Here is a 6,000-nt window from a genome sequence, read left to right on the forward strand (position 1 = left end):
ATTCACTACTCGGGTTGAACAATTGTCGGCCGTTGGGTGACCGCACACCAGCTTAACGTTCAATGTGTTCCAATGAAAGGGTGTTTCAGATTTTTTAGTGAAGGAAAGACCGCGATCCCACGTGTCCCCTTTGAAACCATGCCTTTTGCCATAAGTGACGGAGTTTATGATATAAAATGAATGACAGTTATAATTGCGGAATTTAAACACATAAAAAAATAAGTACGGTTAAAATCAACTTATATTGAAACCCTTATGGTTAAAAACTAGAAATTTCCCAGTGGAGTCGCCATCTGTTACGATTCGCTTTTACGCGGGTTAAGATATAAAAGTTACTACGAGGTTGTTGGTGCTCTAATTGGATTTTAGTATTTTTTTAGAGTCGCCACCTAATTTATCTACGGAAAACTAGGAAAATCAAGTTTAAAGATTTTTTCAGAAAAAAAAAATCTTTTGGACCAAAGTTCGAGGTAAGGGTTCTGGTGATCCCCTAGGGAAATTTTTACGCACCCTAGTATTAAAGATCCGTAGAATACGTTTGAACTACGAGCCAGGCCTCGACATCAGCTGCTGGAGGGGAGCCTTGCTGATTTATTGCTTTATATTGAGCCCTTCGTCGGCTTCATCATCTTTGTAATCCCTTTGGGGAAGATATTTTTATTACTATTTATTAACTAATGATGATTTTTTGAGGGCAATGGTTCACTCTCACAAATGGCACTTGCATGCTTCAATCAATTAGGAGAGCCTTAACTCAAAAAGGTTTTAGAAACGCGAATAGTATAAATATCTGCCAAGCTACATGAATGCTTGTTACGTGCTTCACAAGCCTATTTGTTATGTGTGTTATCATGTATTAAGGCTTAAATACATTTGATCTAATGATCTAAAACTACATACCAAAATAAAAACCAAAAGCTTAAAAACTTAGCCAAATTTATCTCCATAAAATGTTGACTTACAATGGCAAACTAAGGAGAACAAGAGACGCGGACTCTGGGAGAGATAGTGGAAATGCTGAGGGACAAGGTGCTACAAATGGAGAAGCACTTCCAGGAAATAGGAAGAAAAATTAAGGAAGTGGACCGACTACTAGAGATGATGGGAAACCCGTCAGAGGGCATACCCCCAGAACAATACTACGGGAACGTCCCAGAAGGAGTAAGGGATTTGGTACTGAACTATATACCTTTAGAGAGAAGGCCTATGACGCCTAGAGATGAGACTCTGGGAGGAGTGAATGAAAGCCAAGGAGTTAGATCAGACTATTGGGTAACAGAATCAGACCCGCAAGAGGAGTCGGAGCCTTATCAGGGAGCCTTCGAACTCGTTAAAGAAGGAGACCCAGAAGAGGAAGAATAAGAGCCTCAGGATATGAAGGAGGAGAAATTAGAGCCCATTGACATAGAGGCTGAGGGGGAGGATGAACCATTTGAGATGTTTCATGAGTTTGCAGAGGAGGAGAATGATGCCAACAACGAATCCGACTACTATGCCCCAACCAACGAGGAATCTGACTTTTATGCGCTATTATCCATGTTGGTACCTGCAACCTCCACTATGGCATTAGAGAATTTTGGAAGGGTAGGCCCTTCTGAACCTGCTTGGTGGGGAATAGCCTTCAAAGCCCATTCCTCTCCATTCAGAGTGGCTCCACGTCCTGTCACCTGCAAGGAGGTATATGAAAGAATGGCTGCCATAGGAGTGCCTTGCACAACTAGGGCTAGGTTGCCACCACCCAAGTTGGTATACGCATATAAAAGGTGCCCGTTCTACCGCAACCAGGTTGGTCATACCCTGAACGAGTGTCGGGGGTTAAGGAGAAGAATTTGTAGCCTGCTTGATGATAGAATCATTGGGACTTTATGGGGGCCACACATCCTACTAGTCCATGACCCCATTATCCCTATAGAAAGAGTCATTGCTGGCACTCAGATCTAGCAACATGATTTCACGATTTTCGAGGAATCTTACGCCCGCATATTCTCAACTCTAGCTAGTCTAAGGAAAATTAGACCCGTGGAACTTGCCTACGATCCCGCGCCATTAGTGCCCAATAGGAACAAGTTTTGCCTGTATCATACAGGAGCTATGGGGCACGACATAGAAGAGTGCCACGCATTCAAGTTTGAACTTGAACACAAGATCAGTACCGGAGAGATCTTGGTTATCTTACCACCATAGTACTGAGATGGAAGGTAAATGAGAGAGTGGGTTCATAAGGACAACGACTCGCGGAACTACATTTTTGGGTAGATATTAGGTGTTCCCCATTTTTGCACATAAAACGTTACCCCCTCCCCCATAAATATTGTAAGGAACCGCGCCAACCTGACGTCCCTACGAAGGGATATGTGGGAAGCCCTAGCTGGGCCTGGTCTGGGAATGTCTTTAGCTAGGTTTAGCTTAAAGGATATTTAGGAAAGATATATATCCTTCTTTTTTAAAAAGAACTACAATAGGGTCTGATTTCCCCTGGTGGGATACTTAGGCAGTCTACGTAAGACTCGGCCCCTACATAATATAAATTACAATTTTCCCCCATTTGTTCAAACTTCTGTAACAAGGAAGGGTTTGCCAGAGTAAGTCAGCCCTAAAGCCCATTGGACCAAAATCCACCCAAACATTAAAATCCTATAAGCATTCAAACCTTTAGAACAAAGGATCAAAAGTGTTCAAGCTTTATATATGACTTTATGTGCTATGTGCTCTTTAAATATCAATATGTGATATTTTGCTTTTATATTTTATATCAAATAACTAACTTTGTCTACCGTTGAGTTATTCTTGTCTTATAGAATGAGACGGATTAGCGTAGTACTGAAAGCTAGCATACTTCACAAAATCCAAAGCCGCATTAGCATCCCTCACAGACAAAGGCAAAGACAAGATGACTGGTACCCCCGATAACGGAACTGAGCTCACTCTCTGTGATGGAGATGCCCAAGACTAACAAGATGTATCATATCAAGAAGATGTGATTGCAACATTACTGACTACCGTTACGACGCTCCAAGAAAAGGTAGCCAAGAATGAGGCAACAAATACAGGCAAGGACGCCTCGACAGAGGAAAGAAGGCCTCCCCCTCCATACGCTTCCCTGAGCTCACCAATGCCGATCACTTCCCTATATATCCACCAGGAACTATCCCGTCTCCACTAAGCTCCACCAACCCAAACCATGCTGGTCCTTCTTACCGCACTCCTCCACCAACAAAATACACTCAAATCCTAGGGACCACTCACTCAGTGCCTTCTTACCAGGTTCCTCATCCTGTTCTCATTAACCTGACAAGCTAATTACATGCTCCAGCTTCACCAACTGGGCAGACCACCACTGCCCCGGTCAACTATATCACCCGCTAGGTCTCATCCTTAACTCCCAACATCCCCAGCGAATGCTCTCCAGGGCATAAAGAGGCCTGGAGAGCCAAACAGGATAATCGGGAAAGAGATATGGGGAAAAAGATAGAGGAATTACTGGAGAAATTAATAGGTCTGCAAGTAAGGCTATAGGCCTAAGATATGATGACCTATGCATGCATCCAGATGTGGACCTGCCAAAAGGGTTCAAAGTCCCAAAGTTTGAGATGCTCAACAGGATAGGGAATCCCAAAGCCCACCTCCCATACTATTGCGACCAACTAGTCAGAGAAAAGAAAAACGAACCTCTAATCATGCGACTATTCAGTTGTTGTCTGATCGGAGAAGCCGCTGAATGGTTCGGAAATCAAGATATGCGTTAATGGAACACTTGGGAGGACATGGCAGAATCCTTCATGGAAAGATTTTGCTTTAATGTCGAAACGGTACCAAACCACTATTACCTTTAAAAGGTCAAGAAGAAATTCACAGAAAACTACAGGGAGTTTGCGAGCAGGTGGAGGGCCGAGGCAGCCCGTGTGCAGCTGCCAATGTGTTAAGAAGAACTAGTCTCTGTGTTCATCAGATCCCAACAGCCTGATTTCTATGACATAATGCTATCCATGGCTGGAAGATCGTTTGCTGAATTGGTCAAAATGGGAGAGGCTAGAGAAGATAGGCTCAAATCCAGGAAAATAGTCAGTGTCTTTAACAAGGAATCTGGACAAGATACTACAGGAATCTTTCGCAAGAAGAAAGAGGACGTGGCAAGCATATCCCACATTCCAAACCCAATACCAAAAGAACCACAATCCATCCGCATAGCTACACCCCTCATAAATTATCCAACGCCTATGTATTACGCACAACCAAGCTTCACCACTACTGTACCGGCTTACACAGCTCTGCCTAGTGTCTGTGTTCCCCTCCCACTAATCAAGCACCACCTCAAAAACAATTACCGCCTAAATAGCCCACCACAAGTATATCAACCACCTCCGAATTACCAAAATCAACTGCCAGCCCTGACATACAATGCTTCATGACCTGCTTTCGAGAAGAGGATGGTAAGGGAATTCACAACGCTCCTCGAGCCTAAGGCTCGGCTCTTCGAAAGGCTATTAGCCGTAGGCTTGATTTAGAAGGTCCCACTAAAACTAGCACAGTCAGGAAATAGCTTTTACAAGGCTGATCAGGCCTGTGCCTATCATTCAGGAGGAAATGAGCACAACACAGAAGACTGTATAAATCTCAAGCACAAAGTCCAAGATCTGATCGATAAGAGGGAAATCATCTTGGAAACCGCAACTCCCAATGTGAACACGAATCTGTCGCCTAATCATAGAAACAATGGAGTCCACATGATTGAGAGGAATGAGGATTGGGAAGCTTGCAGAGCATTAATCCCCAGAGCGGTCGAATCCCTGGAACACACAGTAGCCTCCCTCACGCTCCAGGAGCGTCCAAATTTCAAGGTTCTGTCCTAGCTCCAGGAGCCACGAAAGCGATATCGAGGTTCAGAACCTTGATCCTGGTGCCTGTGGTAACACAGACGGCACAACAAGTTGCTCCTACACCTAAAAAGCCAATCACTGTACAAGCAGGCATGACTCAAGGCATGACTCGCTCGGGGAGTTGTTACACTCCTAAAGAGTTAGCTCAGAATGCTACAAAGAAAGAAAGCACCCAAAAGAGGGCAATAACTGAAGGAGAAACTGAGGATTTCTAGCGGCGCATGCTGCCAAAAGACTACTCCATCGTTGAGCATTTGAAGAAAACACCGACATAAATATCGGTGTTATCTTTACTAGCCAACTCCCCATCATATAAGCAGGCTCTCATGAGAATGTTAGTTGATGCACATGTACAAGCAGTGAAGATTTGGCTGGGTTGGTAGCCCACATCATTGGAGAACAAAAAATCTTCTTCTCAAAAGAGGAGTTGTCAGCAGAAGGGACCTCTCACAATAGGGCAATCGACATCACTGTAGAATGTGAAGGCAAGGCAATAAGGAAAGTGCTTGTGGACAATGGATCAGGACTCAATATCTGCCCCATCCCCACCTTAACACAACTCAACCACTATACGAGAAAAATTCGTTAGAGCAGGACAAACGTCAGAGGATTTGATGGGTCCCAAAGTGACTCCTTAGGAGAAGTAGACTTGCAGATCTAGGTTGGACCTGCCACTTTCACAGTAGAATTCCAGGTCATGGCAATCACCGCCAATTACAATATGCTCTTGGGAAGACTCTATATACACGCTGCTAGTGCAATCCCATCAACTCTGTACCAGTCCATAAAATTTGAATGGCAGGGACGGGAAATTGTAGTAGCAGCTGAGAAGGATATTCATAAGTATCCTTACAACATCATTCTCGTGATCGAAGGGAGCCCTCACTTACCAAACTTTAATGTAGTGGAATACGTTGGGGCCAATCATGCGAAGAAAGAGGCTAATAAACCTATGCTAGCAGTCTAAAGAATGATTACCTCCATCATACTGAGGAGTGGTTTTGAAACAGAAAAGGGTATAGGAAGGGACCTCGAAGGGATAACAGAGCCTGTTCCAATCCCAAAGGAAAACTACCACTTCGGTCTAGGGTATACTCCTAGAGAAGACGAGTTCACAAGGGTA

The sequence above is a fragment of the Lycium barbarum genome, chromosome 12 (assembly GCF_019175385.1).
Source record: "Lycium barbarum isolate Lr01 chromosome 12, ASM1917538v2, whole genome shotgun sequence".
Lineage (NCBI taxonomy): Eukaryota > Viridiplantae > Streptophyta > Magnoliopsida > Solanales > Solanaceae > Lycium > Lycium barbarum.